A 9,605-nucleotide genomic window follows, 5' to 3' on the forward strand; every position below is an offset into this window, starting at 1 on the left:
CAGGAAGGTGCTTTTACAACACCTTTGGAATGTATTAAAAGTGGAACTTCTGGAGGGATACTATGAAATCTGTAACTGCCAAGTTGGGCATTTTGACACTTAACTATTACATGTAAATGGGGCAAATCATGTTCAATGATGACATCTGTTAAGTTTGGGGTTTTTGTATCTGTTTATAATTTCACATAAACTGCTTTTAGCATTACTAGATTAGAGGAAGAGGTTTCTTTTGAGCAGAGAAAATGGAATATGCAATACAGAGTAAGTTATAGACTACTTTAAAAAGCACATGGGTATGTAAAAATGGTATCTATATTTGGCAAACTGGTCATTTGCACATTTATTGTGAACTATTTCAGTCATTAGTTCATTTATGTAGGAGACTTCAGTTATCTGAAACGTTTTTTGTCCAGTCCTTAATAGACTGCTAAATAGATTGCTTATGTTGTATTTTATGTACAAATATTTAGGTAAGAGATTATATAGAGCTTGCAATTCATTGCCATGAAGCTATCTGTTGATCCTGTGCTTAACCAACAGTAATTTCCCAAGCTGCCAGCTTTTACGAGAACAACTAAATTCAGGGTACCCGTACATTTATTTTAAAATGGAAAATTTGTTCTAAAGGTTTCTAAGGGGCTTGAAAAAACCCCGAGTTCCTAAATAAACGCATTTGATAAAATTATTGGCTTTAAATTAGCTATCCTACTTCTGGGAGTATATCCTCTGTAAGTGCATATCTAAAAAAGAAATAATACATTATATGCAAAGGTATTCACAGCAGTCTTATGTTATAATAGCAAGATAGTAGAAACAACCTAAAGGTCTAGCAAAATAATAATAATAATAATGGAGAAAAAGAGTATATCCCATTGAAATAATCTCTTATTAATTATTTAAAGTGACCTTCATGAAACTAGAGTAGTACTGTGGGACAATATTTGTTATATAATATTAAGTAAAAGAGGCAAAATATAAAATTGTGCATGCACTGTTAAGACAAATATAAACAATACATGCATTTGGACCAAATTAAAATTACCACTGAATATGAATAATTTAAATATTGAAAATTTTTTTAATACAAACAAAAAGTTTTAAATGTTATGACCATATTATTCAAGAGCCAGTTTCCTTGCTCATTTTTCATGTATTTGTAAAGATGCAGCTTGTATGTGTGATGCAATGGATCCCTTTTATATGGTCAATCTGACTTTGGTCTTGTAACTCCCACAAATGATTGGGTGGGATTATGTAAATGAGGTGCTTTTAGCCCATCAATGAGATGTTGTTGTTAGGTACCATGGACTTGGTTCTGACTCATAGTAACCCTAAACACAACAGAACGAAACACTGCCTGGTCTTGTGCCATCCTCATAATTGTTATGTTTGAACCCATTGCTGTTGCCACTGTGCCAATCCATCTAATTGGCAATCTTCCTCTAGTTCGCTGACTCTATATTTTACCAAGAATGATGTCCTTCTCCAGGGACTGGTGCCTCACATCTGAAATATGAGAGTTAGTCTCACCATCCTGGTTTGTAAGGAGCATTCTGGTTGTACTTCTTCCAGCATAGATTTGTTTATTTTTCTGTCAGTCCAGGTTACTTTCAATATTCTTCTCTAACACCATAATTCAAATGTATTAATTCTTCTATGGTCTTCCTTATCCACTGTCCAACTTTCACATGCATATGAGATTTGAAAATATCATGGTTTGTGTCAGGTGCAACTTAGTCCTCACACTAAAGTTTTTGCTCTTCAACACATTAAAGAGGTCTTGTTCAGCAGATTTGCCTAATCCAGTATATTGTTTTGATTCCTTGCTGCTGCTTCCATGAATGTTGATAGTGTATCTAAGCAAAGTGAAGTCTTTGACAACTTCAATCTTTTCTCCATTTATCATGATGTTATTTATTGATCCAGTTGTGAGGATTTTTTTTTTCCTTCTTCTTCTTTACATTGAGTATGCAATCCATACTGAAGGTTGTTGTTTTTCATCTTCATCAGTAAGTCAGCATTTTAAGTCCTTTTGCTTCCAGCAAGGGGATGAGATTGCTAATAATGTAAGTAAGGTATATAGAACTCTAATGAATGGATTGTTCCATTTTAACATCTTGCTAGGCTTAAAATGAGCCATCCGAGTATTAGAAAAGAGGAATGCAACTACCACCAAGAAGAAGAGAAGGGAGTGGAGTGCTTTTTGGACCTGGAATAACTACAATGGAAACTTCCTGAAGCCAGGAGACACAGAGATATTGAGGGATTGCAGGAAGCAGTGGCAGAGAAATGGCAGCAGTAGAGTCAGCAGAACCAAGAAATTAGCAAGATGGCACAGTGGGCTAAGGGATCCACAATGGATACTCCTTCAGGTCTCAACTTACCGGTAGAGTGGAGTGCCTCTGGACACTCACTGACAGAGCAAAAATAATTCTGTAACACTTGCCTGAGGCTGGGCGAGTTCAAGAGGCCCAAAAACCTAAGGGACTAAGGGGTTGAGGGCCAGAGAGAGGCGTTCTTGTAGTCATGGCTGAAAAGAAGCTGTCCTAACCAAAGAACTGTGTTTTGAGTGGATCCTGAATTATAACCTGTTACTTCTCCATGTAATCATTTAGGTGTGAATTCTGTGTGCCCATGTGGTGCTTCAGGATAAGCATTAGATTGCTAACAATAACGTCAGCAGTTCAAATCCAGCTGCTCCTTGGAAACCCTATACAGGGTAGCTGTGAGTCAGAACTTACTTGATGACACTTAACAACAACAACAACATTGCAACAAATTATAAAACACAACAGAATAGTATAGAGCAGGTAAAACTATGAGGGTGGAGGTATGTTTGACCTCTACCTCATCAGCCTTGGGCTGATGCTGATGGTGATTCTCTCTCCCCCTTGTGAAGTTAGAGGAGCCTAAATGCTTTCACCCCTTCATTTTTCACATATGCTAAGGTTATGCAATTGTAGGATAAGCATTAGACTACTAACCACAAGATTGGCAGTTCAAACTCACCAGCTGCTCTTTGAAAGCCCTATTCAGGGTCGCTATTGAGAGGAAATAAAGTGTATAATTTTCTGAATGTAAAGCTGATGTCCTTGTCTATAAACTTTCACCCAATTTACAATAAAATGTAAAATGAAAGTAAAAATAAACAAACTTACTCTCAAAACAAAATTAAGAACCTGCAATATACAGATAATACAACCTTACTTGCTGAAAGTGAAGAGGACTTAAAATACTTACTGATGAAGATCAAAGAGCACAGCCTTCAGTATGAGTTTGATCTCAATGTAAAGAAAACAAAAATCCTCACCACTGGTCCAATAAAAAATAACCATATAAATGAAGAAAAGATTGAAGTTGTCAAAGACTTCATTTTGTTTGGATCAACCATCAATACTCATGGAAGCAGCAGACAAGAAATTAAATGATGTATTACACTAAACAAATCTGTGGCACAAGACCTCTTTAAAGTGTTGAAGAGCAAATATGTCAGTTTGAGGACTAAGGTTTGCCTGACTCAAGCCAGGATATTTTCCATAATAACCTCATATGCATGTGAAAGTATGGACAAAGATGACCATCGAAGAATTAATTGATGCATTTGAGTTTTGGTGTTGGAGGAAAATACTGGAAATACCATGGAGCGCCAGTGAATAATCAAATCTGTGTTGAAAGAAGTACAGACAGATTGTTCCTTACAAACCAGGATGGTGTGATCTTGTCTCTCATACTTTGGACATATTATCAGAAGTGCCAAGTTCCTGAAGAAGGACATCATGCTTTCTAACATGGAGGGTCAGCAAAAAAGAGGAAAATCTCCAACGAGAGGGACTGGCACAGTGACAGCAGCAATGGGCTCAAGCGTAGCAATAATTGTGAAGGTCCAGGCAGTGTTTTGGCCTGTTGAGCATTAAGGTCACTATGAGTAGGTACCTACTCAATTTCACCTAACAACAACAATAACAAGTCAGAAATGACTTGTTGGTCCTTAACATCAACAATAACAACAAAACAGTTTTGCAAAATCTGCCTATATTGAATTTTCAACATTATTAGTTACAAAATTATTACCAACAGAGTGGAAGCCTTTTTTTTTTTTTTTTTTAAACTTTTCTTCTTCTCCTTTAATTACTACTGCATTCTTTAAAAAGTTATTTGTATATGTTCACAAATACTAATTGCCACAACATTGTAGATAAAACACCAGAAACAGTGACACAACCAATGATTATAAAAACATCAGCAGCAACACATGCTTGTAGTGTGTGCAGTTTAAACCATGTGACTCAAGGCGTCATTGTAATTAGGTAATTATGACAACTCCGACTGGAGTGCATTGTTGCTATTGTTGTTGTTAAGTGCAGTTGAGATGGTTCCAAGCCATAGGGATCCTGCATAGGGTTTCTGAGGAGCAGCTAATGAGCTTGAACTGCCGACCTTGCAGTTCAGACCGACTTTGCAGTCCAGCGCATTAACCCACAATGCCACAAGTTTCAAAAAGTAAATTAGCATTAAGTTTTAGCATTGATGAAACATGTAAGCTGTTTTTTTTGTTTTTTTTTTTTTTAAAGCTTTGATTGTTATAAAATACAGGAATATTTTTATAAAGTATGAATTTTTGCTGAAACACTGCACAACAATTTTACAGACAGCACTTTTGGAGTCACCCCACGGAGAGTAGTAGAGCAATTTCTTACATTTTTGAGTTATCATTTTAGTGTTCATAATGATGAGTATTCATAATCAAGAGTGGACCCAAACTACAATACTGAAGTTTGCTATGCCTACCTTCTTTTTGGAATATTGTTGCCTTAACACACAATGTGTAAACATCTGTTTAGATAGCTACTTTTGAAATACAGATCTGGAATTTTCACTCTTATGAGTAAATAGATCTCTTTTAGAAAATGTTTACTTTTGTTTTATTGACTATGCAGAGGCATTCAACTGTGGATATAATAAATTATGAATTACAAAGGATAAGAATTCCAGAACACTTAATTATACTCATGTAGAGCCTATATATAGACCAAGAGGTAATTGTTTGAAAGGAACAAGGGGACATTGCTGTAGTTGTTGTTGTTAGGTGCCATAGAGTCAGGACTGATCCATAGCGACCTTATGCACAGCAGAATGAAACACTGCCTGATCCTAGGCCAACCTCACTACTGTTCCCAAGCTTGAGCCCACTGATGCTGCCACTTGGTCAATCCGTCTCATTGGGGGTCTTCCTCTGACCCTCCACCTTACCAAACATGATATACTTCTCCAGTGACTCGTACCTCCTGACAATCTGCCTAAAGTATGAAAGCCTCCAAGGAGCACTCTGGTTGCACTTCTTCCAAAACGGATCTATTGGTTCTTTTGGCAGCCCATGGCACTTTCAATATTCTCCTCCAACACCAAAACTCAAAAACATCAATTCTTCTACGGTCTTCCTTATTCACTGTCCAGCTTTTGCATGCATATGAAGTTATTGAAAATATCATGGCTTGGATCAGGTGCACCTTAGTCCTCAAACTGACATCTTTGCTCTTCAACACTTTAAAAAGGTTTTCTGCAGCAGATTTGCCTAATGCAGTTTGATTTCTTGACTGCTGCTTCTGTGACATTACCTGGTTTTAAATCAGGAAAAAGTGTGTCCTTTCATCACACTTATTCAATTTGTATACTGAGCAAATAATCTAAGAAGTTGAACAATATGAAGAAGAATGTGACATCAGGATTGGAGGAAGACTCATTCACAACTTGCAATATGTTGATGATACAACCTTGCTTGTTGATTTTAAAAAGGACTTGCAGCACTTACCTTCAGAGATCAAAGAATACAGTTTTCAGTATTGATAGATTACACCTCAATATAAAGAAAACAAAACTGGACCAATATGCAACACCATGATAAACAGGAAAATATTGAAGTTGTTAACAATTTCATGTTACTTGGATCCACAATCAATACCCAGAGAAGCAGCAATCGAGAAATCCAACAACATATTGTGTTGGAAAATCTCCTGCAAAAGAATTCTTTAAGTGCTAAACAGCAAATATGTCACTTTGATGACTAAGGTGCACCTGACCCAAGCCATGATGTTTTCAATTGCCTCATATGCACATGAAAACTGGACAATCAATAAAGAAGACTGAAGAAGAATTGACACCTTTTTATTATGGTATTGGTGAGAATTTTGAATATATCATGAATGGAGTCCTGGTGTGGTGCTGTGGATTGCAATGTGCCAGACTGCAAAGCCGTTTGAACTGCAAGGTTGGCAGTTCAAGCTCACCAGTCGCTCCTTGGAAACCCTATATAGGGTCGCTATGGGTTGGAACCAACTCGATGGCACTTAACAACAACAAACCAATAGAACAAGAAGCTCTGATAGCCTAGTGGTTACGAATCAGGCTGCTAACCTTAGGGTCAGCAGTTCGAAACTACCAGCTGTTCCGTGGGAGAAAGATGAGGCTTTCTGCTCCCGTAAAGATTTACAGCCTCGGAAACCCTGTATAGGGTTGCCATGAGTCGGAACCGACTCCACGGCACATAATAACAACAACAACAACTAATAGAACATATCTGTCTTGGAAGAAGTACAGGCAGAATGTTCCTTAGAAACAAGCATAGAGAGACTTAGTCTTGCATACTTTGCACATGCTATTGTCACTGGTAAAAGACATCATGTTTGGTAAACTGGACCGTCAGGGAAACAAAGCATGTCCCTCAATGAGATAAACTGACACAGTGACTGCAACAACGAGTTGAAACTTACAAATGATTGTGAGGATGGTGCAGAATTTGGCAGCATTTCATTCTGTTGCACACACAGTTGCTATGAGTTGGAACCACCTTGACAAGACCTAAAAATAACAACATAAAACCTCTTAGATTCTTTTGATATAAAATACCAAATATACCAATTATCCTAAAGCTCATTTTTAGTAATTATCTTAATATTTATTTTAAAATTAAAGTTAGCATACTTTACAAAAAAAGTTGCTGGTTTCTATTGCTTTTCCTAAGTAAGTTATAATTAATCACTGTCATTATTGCTCAATTCTTTCCAAAGTTGTTTTAGGCTGAAACTTTTATTTTAAAATCACAAACATTTAAATATAACTCTCCATATATTCATTAGAAAATAAAAGTTGAGTATAATGTGTAGTGCTCAAAATTGTAAGGCCAAATGCATTACTATTTGGACTGTATTGATTCACTTTTAAAGGATTCATGAATAGTGTTTCCTTTGAGAACACATTTCTATGAAAAATACATTTACATTTAAAAAAAATTGTTTTGTTTTTAATACAGTCCTGTGCCTTAATTCTTAGACCCATCAAAGTTTTGAAACCACTTAGTAAAGAGCAACAGGAAAGTCCATATGCACATATTGGACATTCAAATAATTCTGCTTTCAACATAACAATTAAATCCTGACAGTGAATGGGGACTAGGTGAAATAAGTAAAGTACTACTCATTGTTCCCTGGGAGAAGTCTTGTTGTTGTTGTTAGGTGCCATCCAGTGGGTACCAACTCATAGCACAGCAGAACAAAACACTGCCGGATCCTGGGCCAACCTCACTACTGTTGCCATGCTTGAGTTCATCCACGTTGTCATTTAGTCAATTCATCTCGTTGGGGGTCTTCCTCTTTTTCTCTGACCCTTCACCTTACCAAACATGATATCCTTCTCCAGCATCTGCTCCCTCCTGACAATATAGAAGAGATGAAGTTTGGCCATCCTGGCCTCCAGGGAGCACTCTGGCTCACTTCTTCCAAAACGGATCTATTGGTTTTTTGGCAGCCCATGGCACTTTCATTATTCTCCTCCAACACCATAACTGAAAGGCATTAATTCTTCTATGGTCTTCCTTATTCACTGTCCAACTTTCACATGCACATGAGGTTACTGAAAATACTAAGGCTTGGGTCAGGTGTATCTTTATCCTCAAGCTGTCATCTTTGCTCTTCAACACTTTAAAAAGGTTTTGTGCAGTGATTTGCCTACTGCTTAAAAATTAAACCTCTAAATCCTTAATGTATTTTATTAAATTAGGTTTTTTGGTTTTTTGGTTTTTTTTTTCTCTGAGGACTGAGATAACAAGTGTGGAAACATCTAGTTTAGCTTAGTGAAATGGAGAAAAGATTGAAGTTGTCAAAGCCTTAATGTTGCACTGGATTTGAGTATGTATGACTTGCTTGATCAGAAATATGAGGGTCCTTCAAAATTTCCTGAAAAAATGGATTGAAAGATAATGGATTTTCACCACAAACTATTTGTAACCCCTTGATACATATAACTTGTTATTTGAATAGATATAGAATTTTATCTATTTCCTAACTTTCCAAGAAGTCATTTTTATTTGGCACTTCTAAACAACTATTCTTCAGCATTCACATCTTGTAGAGAAGATATTGCTGTTGTTTGGTGCCACTGAATTGGTTCTGACTTGTAATGACTCTACAAAGAACAGAATGAAACACAGCACGGTCCTGCACCTTCCTCACAATTGTTGAGATATCTGAGCCCATTATTGCCACTGCTGTCAAACCATCTCATTGGGGGTCTTCTCCTTTTCCCTGACCCTATATTTTACCAAGCATTATGTGTCTTCCAGGGACTGGTCCTTTCTTACATACTTTGGACTTTCTTACATACATGATAACACAATAACATGTCCAAAGTTTGTAAGATAAATCTTGACATCCATGCTTCTAAGAAGCATTGACTATACTTCTTCCAAGACAGACCCACTTGTTCTTTTAGCAGTCCACTTAATATTCTTTGCTAACACCATAATTCAAAGAGGAGATTGTTGTTGCTGTTAGCTCCTTAAAGTCGGTTCTGACTCACAGCGACCTTGTATATGGTTTCTGAGGACCAGCTAGTGGGTTTGAACCACTGACTTTGAAGTACAAACCGACCTTGAGGTCCAGTGCGTTATTCTATAGTGCCACACGAGAACTCAGGGCATAAATGAAATGTGTATATAAGGTAACTCTATTAGCCTGTTAGGAACTTTTAAAGCTATGAGTCAGAACTGACCTGTCGGCACTTAATAACAATAACAACAAAGCTCTATCAGGTTGCTTTAATTACTTAATTATACAAAGTTCTATGAGATTTGGAGCTAATTCTATGATAAAATTAGTGTAAGGAGATTTGGTTGAATTTACCTTTCACTGATGGTGATATGAATTAAATATTGCTTGCTAACTGAAAGGTTAGTGGTTCAAACCCACATGTCACTCCCCAGGAGAAAGATGAGTCTGCTTCCATAACAATTTACAGTCTTGGAAACCCTATAAAAGTTGGAAACCCTATATAAGGTTGGAAGGCCTATATAAGGTTCTCTGGTAGCGTATTGGTTACGAATCGGGCTGTGAACCTCACGGTCAGCAGTTCAAAACTACCAGCTGCTCCGTGGGACAAAGATGAGGCTTTCTGCTCCCGTAAAGATTTACAGCCTTGGAAACCCTGTACAGGGTCGCTATGAGTCGGAACCGACTCCACGGCACATAACAACATTACCTACATTGGAAGCTGTGGCTTGAACAACTCCAGAAACGTTTCATGTGCCTAGGACCCCACCTTCTGATTCTGCTTTT

The sequence above is a fragment of the Chrysochloris asiatica genome, unplaced genomic scaffold (genome assembly GCF_000296735.1).
Source record: "Chrysochloris asiatica unplaced genomic scaffold, ChrAsi1.0 scaffold00175, whole genome shotgun sequence".
Classification (NCBI taxonomy): Eukaryota; Metazoa; Chordata; class Mammalia; order Afrosoricida; family Chrysochloridae; genus Chrysochloris; species Chrysochloris asiatica.